The sequence below is a fragment of the Bactrocera latifrons genome, unplaced genomic scaffold, assembly GCF_001853355.1.
Source record: "Bactrocera latifrons isolate USDA-ARS-PBARC rearing strain unplaced genomic scaffold, ASM185335v1 scaffold_1221, whole genome shotgun sequence".
NCBI classification, from domain to species: Eukaryota; Metazoa; Arthropoda; class Insecta; order Diptera; family Tephritidae; genus Bactrocera; species Bactrocera latifrons.
The window spans coordinates 1-16,187 of record NW_017534655.1 but is presented as its reverse complement, the minus strand read 5'-3'; the positions used below and the strand labels follow the sequence as shown (position 1 = coordinate 16,187).

Genomic DNA, 16,187 nt, shown 5'->3' with positions numbered 1-16,187 from the left:
ACAGTCGCGATGATTTTTACCCCTTGACGTATCAATTAGCGTAACGAAATTCGCTTTAAGAAAAATCTTTTGAACGCGTTCAATTCTTTTAATTGATGGTAGGCAATATCTTCTCCAAATGAACACAGCGTACTATAAGTTAGACCGAACAAACGAGATATACAATAATTGGAAGCATTCCGAGAAAGCCAAATACAGAGAATGATTTAGAAGTGATTAATGAATGAAAATGTATTGTCAAAGATTACTCCAAGATCTTTGATTTCAGTTACGAATTTACAAAGCAATTTGAAATATTGTAACTGGAAGGTAAGATGTTGTGTCCCCTCCCATACAAGATTTGTGAACATTTCCMTAGGTTCAAAAAAAGCTTCGATTTCATAAAAACTATTAATATCACATTGAAGTTTACTTACATCTTCACAGCTTTTGATTATTGCGAAAATTTTTAAGTTATTGCATATAGCAAAAAGTTAGCAAAAAATAAATAACAGGAATGTCAAATGTGGCACTCCACAGTGAATGAATCGGATAACACCTCATCGACAGTAACAACACATCGTGTGTTGTGCAAATATGACTTAATCAACTGCAAAAAGACAGAGTGAAAGCCTAACGACGATAAATTTTCAGTTAGAATATTGTGTGAAACTTTATCAAAGGCTTTAGAGAAATCTATGTAAACACAATCTACTTGAAATCCAGCGGAGAAGGCAGATATGCAATAATCGCTAAAACCGCTAAATTTGACACAGTAGAGCGCACAGAAAMAAACCAATGCAGATTAACGTTAAATATTGATTTTCCGCAAGAAATTATTTGTTATTAAATTATAACACTCAAACATTTCCGAAACAGTAAAAAGTTTAGTAAAAGTAAAAGCCTGTAATTGGAGACTAAATCCTTTCTACCACCTTTAAGGCTAGGAGTAAGTCTGAAATAAAATTACCAGAGAACAGACACTTATTGAAGAGAAGCATGAGAGGATATACTAAGGCATGCCATTTTTTTATAACTACAGGCGGCAGCCCATTAAGATATATTTTAAAAGAAGGGTTAATATCACAAATAGCTTTTGCAATATCATCCTGCGAAAGACACAGTGTGCCAAAATTTATGGATGGAAAATTAATAGCCGAAAAAGTGGAAGTCGTTCGAGGCTCATCGTGTACATAATTTGATTTGATTAATTCAGCAAAGAGGTTGAAAAGCTTAAATCAAAAAAGAAATGACCGACCACGCTTTTCCAAATTTTACAAAGATCCAAAAAGATTAAGCTTCGATTTAATGTTAGACTCCGTGCTGTTAATAAACCTCCTGAAGTTGGATAAAGAAATCGTGAGATTTAGTTGAAGAGAAGTGTGTTTAACCGGGATATTGTAACGACAAAATTCTTGAATTGATTTCTTACAAATGGAAAATTATTAGTAGTATCTGTTCCAGAAAGTAAATCACCCCACTTAAACTCAATGAGCAGATTGTTGCAAGCTCGTCAATAGGTTTGTCACGAGCGTAAAGATAGGTATCCAATTCAAACGCTAACGGAGCATGATGAATAGCAGCTGGAGTGATTGAAGAGAATATATCAAGGAACCTAAAGTTTATATTATCGCTGAGGAAGACTAAGTCCACAGATCGACTCTTTGAATATGACTTGATCTGAATCAAGTTGAGACTGAGCAGGCTATCAATTACATTTTATAGAATAAGGGCAAAGCTATAGGAACAACCGAACCAAACTTTAATATTACTATGTTTCACTTTATTTAATACCAGCGAGGAAATATTATTTGCATACATATGGAGGCATGTATGAAACTAGAATTAATAGGGCGTCATGGATACAAATACATAGCTGGTCAAGAATAGAATTATCATTATTCATTATTAAATGAGGCCGGAATTTGCGATGAACTGCCAAGACGACACAACCCCCTCTTAAACAACAAGTTTTGTATAATAGAAATTTGAATCGAAATGTTCACTGTCATATTAACTAGAATTAAAAAAGGTCTCAACAATAACGATAAAATCAAAATCGAGTTGTGAAGAAAAATTGCGAATAATATTTGATTTAGACCTAATGCCCGATCAATTTTTATAGTACATTTTAAAACAAGAGCCATTAGGGCATGGTGTAGAAACGGGATGAGTAAAGTTGTGATTAATAGTCGCATAAACTAGTCCCCAGCGCATAAACTAGTGCCTTTTATGAGCGCTTGGAGCGCGCCTATGGAATTGCCCCCTCCACGATGTCAAAATCATGCTTGACTACTTTAACGCCGGGGTGGGCAAAGAAGGTATCTTTGGCAGGACGGTTGGTAAATTCAGCTTCCATGACGAAACATCCCCAAATGGGTTAAGGCCGGTCGACTTCGCCGGGGCCCGAAATATGGTTATCTGTGGTACTAGATTGCAGCACAAGAAAATGCATCAAGCTATCTGGCTGTCTCCGGATCGAAAAGTAACCAAACAGATCGATCATTCTAGAAAAAACTTAAACGGGCGCAACTTAATGCCAGAAAGCCATACTAAAGAAGTAAAAACGGGATGGGAACGCACATAACTTAAAGTTTACCCTCTTAAGATCATTGATATTAGTATCTTTCAAAATTAGTTTATAACAAAAGATATAATTGGGGTACTCACAACGTGTCAGAAAGCATTGCAGAATCACAAAATCATAAATTTTTATGCTAGTGTAAAAAAGGTTTTGGTGGATTGAATACTAAAATAAGTTTGTGCAAATAGAACTCTGAACGCTATGTTTTGGGATCGTTATAACTTATAACTTTATGAGACTATGTGAAACCGCCTAACTGAGGACGGAGTCATGTGTAGAAGTTTACGCAAATGAGGAAAGTTCTCTGATCGCCATTCAGTTGGAGTGGCCAGAAAAGATTATTTTCATACGGCTAAAGCAGCTCACGACTTCCGGTCTTTGACCAAGTATCCTCTGGGTAGCCTAAAAATATCCGTTTGAAGGCGAATTAAAGTRAGAAGGCGAAACATTCCCTGCATAGGGTTGTGCGCTGGGTTTGGGACCCGCCACGTAAAACACCCCCATTGAAAATTAACAATCAGCCTCGAATGAGAGACTCCCTTCTGATGACGACCATGGCAAACGAAATAAGGACTACGAATTGAGGGCATGCACCTGAAACGTCCGGTCCTCTAATTGAGAAGTTGCCACTTCCCAGCTGGTTGATGTCTTCGTGAAAATAAAGGCTGACATCACCGCCATCGAAGAAATGCGTTGGACGGGACAAGGACTCAGACGAGTAGGCTCCTGTGGCATTAACTACAGTTGTCATACAAAGAAGTGGAAGTTTGGTGTGAGATTCGTGGTGGGAGAGAGACTCCGTCGCCGAGTACTATTATTCACACCGGTGAATGAACGTTTAGCCACAATCCGCATCAAGCCGAGGTTCTTAACATATCGTTAATTTGCGCCCACTCGCCGACGGAAGAGAAGAACAATGTGACCAAAGCTGCCTTTTATGAGCGCTTGGAGCGCGCCTATGGAATTGCCCCCTCCACGATGTCAAAATCATGCTTGACTACTTTAACGCCGGGGTGGGCAAAGAAGGTATCTTTGGCAGGACGGTTGGTAAATTCAGCTTCCATGACGAAACATCCCCAAATGGGTTAAGGCCGGTCGACTTCGCCGGGGCCCGAAATATGGTTATCTGTGGTACTAGATTGCAGCACAAGAAAATGCATCAAGCTATCTGGCTGTCTCCGGATCGAAAAGTAACCAAACAGATCGATCATTCTAGACGTGAGTTGTTGCAGCCAAGATTCTCACCCGCCTCTGTACACATAAAACGCACGTCAACAAATACAAGGAAGGTTCGACATCGTGAAGTTGCAATCACAACATACAGCAGAAGGTTAAAATCCTCGACTTGTACTTCTGCTCGTTGAGCGAACTTTTCAACAACTCTCTATAAGAGAACTGTGGGTCGGCATTTCAAACTCCTTACGTACAGCTGCAACCGAAACCACAAGTTTTCGGAAATGCAAACGAATAGCTGGTACTAGGAAGAGTGGCGTGTCGAAGGGATGGGATAGATACCGAGARTTGAAGAGGGAAGCAAGACGTATTTTCAGACAGAAAAAGGAAGAGGCCGAAATGAGTGAGTAGAAAGAGCTTGAAAAAGCTCGCCGACAGGGTAATGATTGAAAATTCTACGAAAAAATGTGGCGGCTTACAGAAGGTTTCAAGACCGGAGCATTTTCTTGTAGAACCCCCAAGGGTGATCTAGTCACCGATGCCCAGAGCATATTTAAATTATGAAGGGAACACTTATCCAGCCTGCTGAATGGCAGTGAACCCACAACTCCATGAGAAGGCGAACCAGATTCGCCAATCGCTGACGACGGAGCAGACGGCCCGACCATGAAAAAGTTCGAATAGCAATTACCCCCCTGAAGAACAACAAAGCGGYGGGGGCCCATGGATTGCCGCCCGAGCTATTCAAACACGGCGGCGAAAAACTGATAAGGAGCATGCATCAGCGTCTTTGTAAAATATGGTGGGACAAAAGCATGCCCAATGATTGGAATTTAAGTGTGCTATGGCCAATCTATAAAAAGGGAGATCCCACAATCTGCGTCAACTACCATGGGATTAGCCTCCTTAAAATCGGAGATAAGGTTCTATCGAGCGTATTCTGTGAAGTATTAAAGCCCACTGTCAACCAATTGATTGGACCTTACCAGTGTGGCTTTAGACCTGGCAAATCAACAACCGACCAGATATTCAACATCCGCCAAAGTTTTCAAAAGGCCCGTGAAAGGAGAATCGGCACACACCACCGTTTCGTCGATTTCAAAGCTGCTCTCGATAGCATGAAAAGGAGCTGCCTGTGTGCCGCGATGTCTGAATTTGGTATCCCCGCAAAACTGATAAGGTTTTGTAAACTGACATTGAGCAACAACAAAAGCTACGTCAGAATCGGGAAGGACTTCTTCGAGCCATTCGATACCAAACGAGGTTTTAGACAAGGCGACTCCCTATCGTGCGACTTCYTCAACCTGCTTCTGAAGAAAATAATTCGAGCTGCAGAACTAAATAGAGAAGGTACAATCTTCTATAAGAGTGTACAGCTGCTGGCGTATGCCGATGATATTGATATCATCGCCCTCAACACCCGCGCCGTTAGTTCTGCTTTCTCCAGACTGGACAAGGAAGCAAAACAAATGCGTCTTGCAGTGAACGAGGGCAAGACGAAATATCACTCGCGACTAGGCTCTCACGTCACTGTTTACAGTCATAACTTTGAAGTCGTAGATAATTTCGTCTATCGTGGGACCAGCGTAAACACCACCAACAATGTCAGAATGGAAATCCAAAGCAGGATAACTCTTGCCAACATATACTACTTCGGACTGAGTAGGCAATTGAGAAGCAAAGTCCTCTCTCGACGAAAAAACAAACTATATAAGTCACTCATAATTCCCGTCCTGCTATATGGTGCAGAGGCTTGGACGATGACCACAACTGATGAGTCGACGTTGCGAGTTTTCGAGAGAAAATTTCTGCAAAAGATTTATGGTCCTTTGCGCGTTGGCCACGGCGAATATCGCATTCGATGAAACGATGAGCTGTACGAGATATATGACGACATTGACATAGTTCAGCGAATTAAAGGACAGCGGCTACGCCGGCTTGGTCATGTTGTCCGACTGGACGAAAACACTCCAGCTCTGAAAGTATTCGGCGCTGGACCAGACGGGGGAAGCAGAGGAAGGGGAAGACCTCCACTCCGTTGGAAGCGCCAGATAAAGAAGGACCTATCTACGCTTGGAATATTCAATTGACGCCACGTAGCGAAAAGAAGAAACGATTGGCGCTGTTGTTACTTCGGCTATAATCGCGTAAGCGGTGTCTATGCCAATTAAGAAGAAAAAGAAAGTGAAAGAATCAAGTGCAATTAAAAGTTGTGTTATATTGGAAGTACTTGTGGTTGTATTCCAATTTCTGCCATTTTCGCACTATGATAAAGCAATATGAAAAAATGCCACGTACTAAATTTTGTCGAAATCGGTCCGTCGACACTTTTATATTTGGAGTGAACAGGGTTATATCCGATTTCATCCATTTTCACATTGCCGTTAGGAATTCTTATAATAGCTTTAGTAGYTAGGAGTTATATACATTTAACTTATTATAGGGCTGAGTCACGCAAACTTACAACCCTTACATTGATAAACCTATTCTACAAGAGTTTCAAGAGTATTAAAATTTACAATGAAGGCTCTGAAATAAAAATAAAAAAAATTATTACATCAGGCAAAATACAAGCGGGGAACGAATTTTATCTATGATTTTAATGAATAATGTGCTTCGAAAAACTACACCTTCCGAAAAATTGATATAAAAAAGTAAATTGTTATGTGTAATACTTAATGAATAAATTTTATTGAAAGTAAATGTTTATATTTTTTATTATAAATAATAATTATTTACAGAACAATGAACTCCGGTTATGTAAGGTTTTTATACCCTGACTCCGAGACTGTATACRGTATGTAAAAAAACACTCTGCATGACGAGCTGAATCGATTTAGATATCCCCATATATCTCCCAGTATCGATTTAAAATTTTGTACAGGAAATTGTTTATAGATTATTCTACGAAACATCGCCGAAAACATTGTTCAGAGCTGATCACTAAGCATATTGCTACCATTCAAGCATACCAAATACTTTACTTATTTAGTAACCTTAATTCAGCTAGACACATATGTATATCAAACAACTTTTCTAGAAAGGCTTGAAAAACGTTTTTCGTTGAATGAAAACCGATATCTGGATTTAGTTATACATATAGTCGCAATAAAAAATGACAGTGTGGGGAGTATTATTGCTTCAATGCAGCTATAGTTAAAAATCTTTTATTGTTAAAAAAACCCTTTCAGTTATAGACAAAATCCTACAAAATGAGCTCTAAATATAAGAGACTGACATGCACTCGAAAAAAATTATATTTTTAATTTTTTTAATTTAAATTCATTCACACGATAATGGAAATTAATACGTATTTTCATTCTTTTTTTAATCAAAACACAAATGAAGTTTAGTCGTTATTACCTTGAAAACTTTAAAATAGGCCACTTATATATAKCACAGAAAAGCTAGTTAGTGTTTTACTCATTAAACGTAATAAATTATAATTAGATAATATTAATATATTAGAAAATCCCGAACGAACGAAAATGTCCGAAAAAATTTAAGAAAGTATAATGTAGGGTATATTAAATCCTATTAATATTTTACTTACTGTTCTTGTGGTGTCAGCTTCCGGCGATGATATTGCAGGGTCTCCACCGGAATTTGCATGAAATTTGCATAGTTTTCAGAATCATTAGCATTGTTTATAGTTCCATTAGGTAACTTTTGTTCAATTATAGCTTTGTTAGAATGATTCTTCAGAAATGAATTCTCTTTACATATGCTTCCATTTTTCGCTTGACTGATTCCACATCCGACTTGCGCTTTAGAATTATTAGATCCCACTTGGCTACTTGCTTGTGCTTCATTAAGAGAATATGACTTGTTGGGTTCCATTTTTGTATTTGAATAAATTACTAATTTGTTATTTCAAATATTTTAAAATTTACAATTAAGATTTCTGAAAAATAAGTAGCACACACATTTACTAATCTGTGTAGATATTAGCAGGGATTTGAATTTACATTTTAATGTATGTTTTAATATTTATAATGTTATTCATTAGATATTTTCGATTTCAAGTACATATAATGCGTGTGAACTCTTAAGTAAAATATTAAAAGTAATTGGTGCATTTCTTCCTTCATACTAAAATTAGTAAGGAAGGACCAAGTTCTGGTGTAACCGAACACTTAATACTCTATCAACTTGCCAAATTCAAAGCCAGGGAAATACTATCAGGTGTTGACATACTATACATTTATTTTAAGATGTGGACAACGAATTCAATATTTATTAATCGGCGAAATCCTGAACGGAATACAATCAACTTTGTATCGTAATAACTTATATTGTAGCTCATTTACTAAATTAGTTGTACACGATGACCTCCACTGAAGCGATCACTTCTCCATTGTTACATCCCAAAAATGCATAAAATTTATCCCATACTAGAAGCTCTGGAGAAAACATTCATTACAGAATTACATTTATATTTCCCTTTTACCCTGTAAGTGGGGGCCACCGAACTCTTGACTCTTGAAAAAATCTATGCCTGGTAAATACCTTAAAGTATAAAATATCAGCCACAGGATCGGCATCAAAGCGATTTTATATATATGTATATATATATACATTAGGGTGATTTTTTTAACTTAATTTTTTTTTAGCCCTTAATATTAGCACTAAGTACTGGACCAAGGCATGTAAGAATTTTCCATTTGAAATACACTACAATCGTAATTTATTATCTTTAAGTTTCTACAGATCAGCGTTATTTTATGTCATCGCTTTAACTTCAGACGCAAATTTTTCAGAGTTGTTCACTCTACAAAAGTGYCCAGTGCAACAAAGTCGTAACTCACACCGGTGAGGTAGTACGGGGCTCTACACCTGACTTTTCTACGAAATTCGTATTTTTTGTATATATCTTGTAAATGACAAGAGCTATAGAAAAAATGTACACGACAAACTTTATTTGGTACAAAAAAGGTCCGAGGTCAATATCGCTATCATTAATACTTCTCGAAATTTTCGGCTTTTTAAGTAAGGCTTTATAGAATTTCATCTCAAACATTAACGGATATATCCAGAATAAAGTTACCTTAATCCCAAGGTCTTAATATTAGTCATATGGGAGCTCAGGGAAGAATCGATCCTGTTTGAATTTTAACTGCATATCCCATTAATTGAACGATATTTTCGGTCAAAAGTTTACAGTTAGTACTAAGGGTTCACTTTCACATTTTTGGTAGAAGTTCTTAATTACTATTATACAATTATATAATTACGCTGACAAACTTTGGTTGCTGTAGCTTTGTAGTTTAGGACATACTATGTATATTAAACTTATTAGCGTGCGGGGACATCCCCACTTTTTCAAATCCCTGGAGCCCAACTACACTTATATTTCTTAACTTAGTTTATATTTTAATTTAGCAAAAGTAAATCGACTCATCAACTCGGTTTTCAAAAAGCATTAGAAGTAATAGACCTCCCGTTACAATTTGAACACTTGGCTTCCACTAACTTGGCATGCCGTAACCACGTTTAAATTATAAGTCTGGATGTGGAAAAACTTTTCTATATGGTTGAAGCACACATGGTACTCAGTAAACTCAAGCGCTAGAAAAATTGGAAACAAAATGTTTAGCATTGTAAATTCTTTCTTGTACCATCGAAAATGTATCGTATGTGCCAATAAATGCCAATCACAGGTTTACAATTTGAACAATGGTATATGTGTGATCTCTACAAAAATGAAAAACTTTCTCGTAGAAAAATTCATTAAACAAAAGCTCCACTTTCCATATTTATAGAAAACATAATTGCTCCTTTTCCATCTTATACTTTTAAATATCCATGTCGTTAGTGTAAATGCCGATGTAGATAAAACAAACCCTCAAAAAAACAACAGGGCAAGAAATAGATCTGTTGACTCTTGCACGACGATCACGAATACGCCCTGCTGAAATGATGCGTACAGCTTTTAATTACAGCAGTCAGATTGATTATAGTAAATACGGATACATTGGAATGATGCACGCAATACGTCCACGGCTGGAAGGTGTTGTATTAATGGCAAAACGAATTACCAGCATTAGAAACTCCAACCAAACCATTGTACTATAATTTATATTTATTGGAAATTGTTTTTATTTTTTTTTTTATAGAAATTGTGAAATTACTCAGTATCAAGCGGGGCGCTATGTTATTACTAATGAAGGTGTCTGGAGGATTATTTTGCTTTTTTTGGAAATATGTACAAAAATTTACACTAAACAATAAAATGCGTACTCACTTACAAGCTGCCCATGAGTTTTCAAAAGAATTGTTATAAATTGGTGGTGATAATACAAATCGACAGTACCAACGGATTGAACAATATATCGAAAAAGTTTTGTACAACTGCGCAGTCGATACATGATTGAATATTCTAAAAACCATGAATATCAATGCCATTAATTTTCAAATTCAAACGAAACTGCAAGGTGTATTTACGACATATGTATAATATATGTAAATCAATTGATTGTGTTATGAATCAAGATGAGGTATGTATATGTAGAATTATCCAATTGAATTTTGTGTAATGGCACTAGATTGGCAGTGAAAAAGTTATTGCCGAATTTGATCAAAGCTACGATCTTAACTTAAATCAAAAGTGTAAGTTTGCAGAAGTTGTAGAAGTTTTTCCCTGCGATTGCAACTGTTGTGCCATTTCAATTCAAATGATGCGATGTCCATCAACAAGGCCCAAGGGCAAACATTTAACGTCTGTGGTGTGAATTTGTAGGAATCATGTTTTTCTCATGGCCAACTTTATGTTGCCTGTTCCACAGTGCATACTCCCAACCCTTTGTTTATTCATGGTCAAAATGGAAAAAAATATTGTTTACCCATATGTTTGTTTATTATTATTTTTATACTCTCGCAACAAAGTTGCTAAAGAGAGTATTATAGTTTTGTTCACATAACGGTTGTTTGAAAGTCCTAAAACTAAAAGAGTCAGATATAGGGTTATATATACCAAAGTGATCAGGGTGACGAGTAGAGTTGAAATCCGGATGTCTGTATGTCCGTCTGCCCGTCCGTGCAAGCTGTAACTTGAGTAAAAATTGAGATATCATGATGAAACTTGGTACACGTATTTCTTGGCTCCATAAGAAGGTTAAGTTCGAAGATGGGCAAAATCGGCCCACTGCCACGCCCACAAAATGGCRGAAACCGAAACCCTATAAAGTGTCATAACTAAGATTAAGCATAATTTAGCACAAAAGATCGCATTAGGGAGGGACATATTTGGACATAATTTTTTTGGGAAAGTGGGCGTGGCTCCGCCCCCTACTAACTTTTTTGTACATATCTCGAAAACTACTATAGCTATATCAACCAAACTATATAGAGTCGTTTCTTTTAGGCATTTCCATATACAGTTCAAAAATGGAAGAAATCGGATAATAACCACGCCCACCTCCCATACAAAGGTTATGTTGAAAATCACTAAAAGTGCGTTAATCAACTAAAAAAACCGTCAGAAACACTAAATTTTATGGAAGAAATGTCAGAAGGAAGCTGCATCCAGGCTTTTTTTTTTTAAATTTAAAATGGGCATGGCGTCGCCCACTTATGGACCAAAAACCATATCTCAGGAAGTACTCTACCGATTTCAATGAAATTCGGTACATAATATTTTCTTAACACCCTAATGACATGTACCAAATATGGGTGAAATCGGTTCACAACCACGCCTGAAATCTCGGTTATCACTTTGTCATGCGAGAGTATAAAATGTTCGATGACACCCTTACTTGTCCTTACTTGTTTTCTTTAATATTTCATTGTAGCAGTTATTCATATTTCTTCTCTAAATAAATAAATAAAAACAAGCAAAGATAAATCTCTCATAACAATGCAGGGTACAAATTTTGATTAATCTGAAGAAAAACATAACACATTAAGTAGTTTTTKTGAAAAGCATGACCTACCCAAATCTAAGCCACCAACAGAGTGTGAGTTATTCGACGCCATTGCGGATGCCAATCTAAATATAAGTTGAGTGCGTTTTAATTCAATTGGCACTTCTGTAAGAATCGTAAGTATTCATGGCAGCAAAACATTTTCGCTTTTGAACTTGCCCTTCAGAAGGCCGCTTCATGTTTTTCATTATTTATAAAATTGGTGGGCGCAAATACAAAGACAAATTACCGGAGACCCAAACTTCAGTTGTAAATGATGCAATGGAATGTCCGGTATATTCATTAAATTTCATAACTCAATAACAAACAATCAAGACATCAGCGTGCTTTGAACCTTGGAATTGTCTGTCTGAAATCAACTGAAAGGAGATGGAGAGTGCCGCCAAATAGTTTATCGATGTTTTTTATATTATTCAATATTCCATCCAATGCCTCAAGTGAATGTTTGTGTGCTATGCTGCATTCATTCCAAATGATAATTTTACACAAATTTACACAATTGTATTTTCATGGTGCGCACTGCATCGGGGTTATTGAAGAAAAAAGGATTAACAGAGTGCCGCCAAATAATTTGTGGTATTTGTTTATATCTTTCAATATACCATACAATGCCAGTTTAAATACTAAATGAGCTGTTCTGCCTCTACTAAATAAAGTTGCTGCAATGCCTGTAAATTTGTTATTGTGTCGCAGCAAGAAATAGCGAAATAAGAAAAATTTCACTAATTACACTCAGTGCATCAAAAAACTAAAAATGAATCCTTCTTGCACTGCCGAAATTCATCATATAATGTAATATTGCGAAAAGCAGTCGCTAGTAATTCGATAGCGGCGAGGGCTGATGGATTGCCGGCCGAGCTATATAAATACGTCGGCGAAGAGCTGATAAAGAGAATGCATCAGCGTCTTTGTATAATATGGGCGGACAAAAGCAATTCCGACCTTTAGAATTCGGGTGTTCACTACTCAATCCCCAAAAAAGAGACCCCACGCTCTGCGCCAACTACTGTCAGCAAGCTGATTGGACCTTATCAGTGTGGCCTTGAAAAATCAACAACTGGCCAGATATTCAATTTGCACTAAATCTTGGAAAAGATCCGTGAAAAACATTAATATAAATAATTACGAAACGCAAAATAAAATAATTAAACTGAGTGAGTTTAAGTATGATCAATAATATAAGTTAATAAATAGCAAATCTAATTATTTTCCGTTCTTGAAATAATGCGTATTGAATTCTGGCGCCACATTTTCATACCATTAACAGAATATAATATATTTGCCACGAAGTTTGTAACATCCAGAAGTAAACAATGGAGACCCCATAAAAGAAACATACATACATTGTGAAAAATATGTACCCGGAAATTTAAGTAAAATACAAAATATTTAATTATTCATCAATATTTATTTTGTAGAATCCAAAGTAATCTACACCCGAAGTCCTCGAAACACTTCTCATAAAAACATCTCCTTCGGCAAATTTTGTTTTTTCTTTCGACTGAATGAAATCGGGGTCCACGGAGCGGGAATTTCAGTTTAAGGAACAAGAAAAAMTTACACGGGGTCTAATGTGGTGAATACGGTTCATCGATAGTATTCATTGCGTTTTGGCTTTCACAATCGTGGATCGATGCGATGGTGCCTTATCATAGTGTAAAATCATCGAATTGCTCTCCCATAATTCTGACCGTTTTCTTGAAATATTCTCATGCAAACACCTCAATTCAACCAAATAGAACCTCTTTTTTTTTGGCTTTGGCTCGTCGTTTCCTCCCATTGCGATGACTATTGACTTGCTTGAATGTTTAGCTCATATGGAATCGGGATTCGCACGAGCAAGAACGCGTTTCATACTCAATATATCCACCTAAAAGCATTCAGACTCGAGAGAGATGCTGAGCTCTTCTGTCATCTCTCGAATACTTACCTGACGATTTTCAAGCACCGTATCCTTTACTTTTTTAACATTCTTATCAGTTGAGTAGCTCGAGAATCGTCCAGAACCAGGCGTGCCTTCAACGATCTCTCGACCACCTTTGAAGGGTTTTTAACGCTCGCAGGTTTCTGGTTTTGATAAAACTGAGTCACCGTAAGCCATTTCCAACATGCACACGAAATTTAACATTATTCGTTCGATATTTTTATCCATTGTAAAAATCGCAACGCTCTACTTAGGTTTGCCGACTTTAGCAACTGCTGTAAACAAACTGGTTGACAGATCGCGCTCATATTTGGCATAGTAACATAGCAACTAAGGACAGTATTTCCAACTTATACAAAAATATATCTATCATTAACCCGGGTAATTTAGTTACAATTTCCGTTTGCTTTTTTGTCACAATGTATATGGTGAGTGATCAGCGTGGCGAGCTGAGCTGTCATTCAAAATGAATGATCATAATCAAGTTCATAAAAGGAAAAATTTTTTCAATCAAATTCAAATGCTTGTATGGAAAGTTTTTTATTTATGAAGGATATTCTAGCTAGAAGTGAACTTTTTATCTAGGTTAGTGTAAGGTTTTCCAACACCTGAAAGTATTTCAACCCCTTATTTGTTTTTATATCATATTACAGTATATAGACTCCATGGGTATATCGTCTGATTCAATAATTACTTTAATACGTTAGGTAATTGCCAATAACAATGAAATGGCTGAACCAGATTAATTGCAGTTGTTTCATGCAGATTTGCTAAACTACATACATACGTTCTTTTTGGCTCTTCATATTTAATTCGGAGGAGCTCATTGAAGTGCTGTCATCAATTAAAATTTTAACCCACTTAAAAATTGTTTTATTTACTTTTTCATATTTCGGTATTTTTAGTTTACAATGAGAACCATCTTCGCTGACCACACCGTATGACACAATTCTAAAATCAAAGTAACCAAAACCAAAATCAAAACTTTTATTTTCATTCGTTTTGTTAATATAATTGTACTATATACCCATAATACAGTCACATCATCCATTAGAATATTTCATACCCCTATGTATGTGCGTATACTGTAGATATTTACATTTACATATGCAGTTCCATGTACTTGTGTTTAAGAATTTATGAAAGTTTTAATAATGTGTAAATAATCGTATTGCACTCACTGACTTCGGAGCAACTCAATTTAAAACTCGAGCAAGGAACGGTTTTGTGACATCAACCTTAACAAAATGGTAATATTATATCGAAGCTATTGATTTTATCTCTTATTCGGTAACCACATTTAACAAATTGAAATATTCACGGACGTTTGTGGAGTGTTACTATTTATTTAACTAGTTAAATGTATAGATTGATGTATTATATTCATGTATCATCACACACGTTTACTTGAAATGTACGAATTAACTATTTAATTATATGGTTACGACGAAATTTTAATTTTCCTTTCTTTAGTCGGAGTGTGTTGCTTCACATTTACCCTTAATTTACGTATCTGCCTAGAAAGAGACAAATATATGAATAAATTTAGGAACACTAAATTGAACAAAATGACGTAAAGCACCCCAATCTTTAAGCTGAAGATGGTATGTATTATAGAGAGGCACAGCGTATGAATTGTCAAAATACAATGAGTTGGTTATGCAAGCCACTTTGGAAGAAAAAATAGTAACAGTGATGCATTAACAGAGGTGGGTATTGAAAGAAAAAATTGCACAGAAGTTTATATTGATTTTATATTCATGTTAGTTTTTGGCTTTAACGTTTGCACATTTAAATATGTATATGGAAATATACATATATAAATTTACATAAGGTTTCTTTGCGAATTAYTGCTGATAACATTTCAAAATTTTACTATTTTTACTATGTATAGTCGACGTGAACATGGGGATATATTTTTCACACATAATGAAAATTTTTTCGAACACGTATTACTTTATATCTCTCAATACATTATTGTCGATGTTCAAAGCAGGGAATCCAAATTGTTGTGTCTAAAAAGATTGTTCACACACTTCCTGGTATCTTTTACGCTGCATGTGTTTCTATGTATTGTATACTGAAACACAATATTTTATATTATACTCTCGTAATATACCGTATTGCAGAGTATAACAGTTTGTCCACCTGAGAGTTGTTCGTTACACCTAAAACTATAAGCATATACATATTTGTATACACATTCATAATGACAGGTACACAATAAATAATATTATTAAATAACTTTATTTACATTATATGCAAAATTAATCTTTAAAAATTTTAATAGTTGAAAAATAATTGAAATGTACCAAAATATACGTGCAATYACGATAGCACATTGTAACGCCATTGCAGGTCGATTTATTGGCCGCGTGTGTTAGGGGCGAGAGTTTTTTTTTTATTTWTTTTTTTTATTGAATTTTGGAGTTTTTGGCACGCGAGCTATGTATGTATGTAAAAAATTAATGATGTCCCATTTCCATTTTTTTGCCAAAATGTAACTATATATACATAACAAAAAAATGCAGTTGATAAGCCAATTCGAAGATCCGTATTGCCATGCCTACGTACATACAAATTTGTATGATGATCACGTCATTTT

General features: G+C 35.9%; 1 long non-coding RNA gene across 2 annotated transcripts; it reads right to left on the bottom strand.

The window, feature by feature from the left end:
• Positions 1-14,409: 14,409 nt before the first annotated feature.
• Positions 14,410-15,624, bottom strand: LOC108978478. Of its 2 annotated transcripts, none has more exons than XR_001994116.1 (3): positions 15,539-15,624; positions 14,610-15,099; positions 14,410-14,533 (listed from the first exon to the last, which is right to left on the bottom strand). It is a non-coding gene; the product is annotated as an uncharacterized LOC108978478 (long non-coding RNA). The 2 variants fall into 2 exon arrangements; XR_001994115.1 differs by lacking the exon at positions 15,539-15,624 and adding an exon at positions 15,165-15,235.
• Between the last annotated feature and the right edge of the window lie 563 nt (positions 15,625-16,187).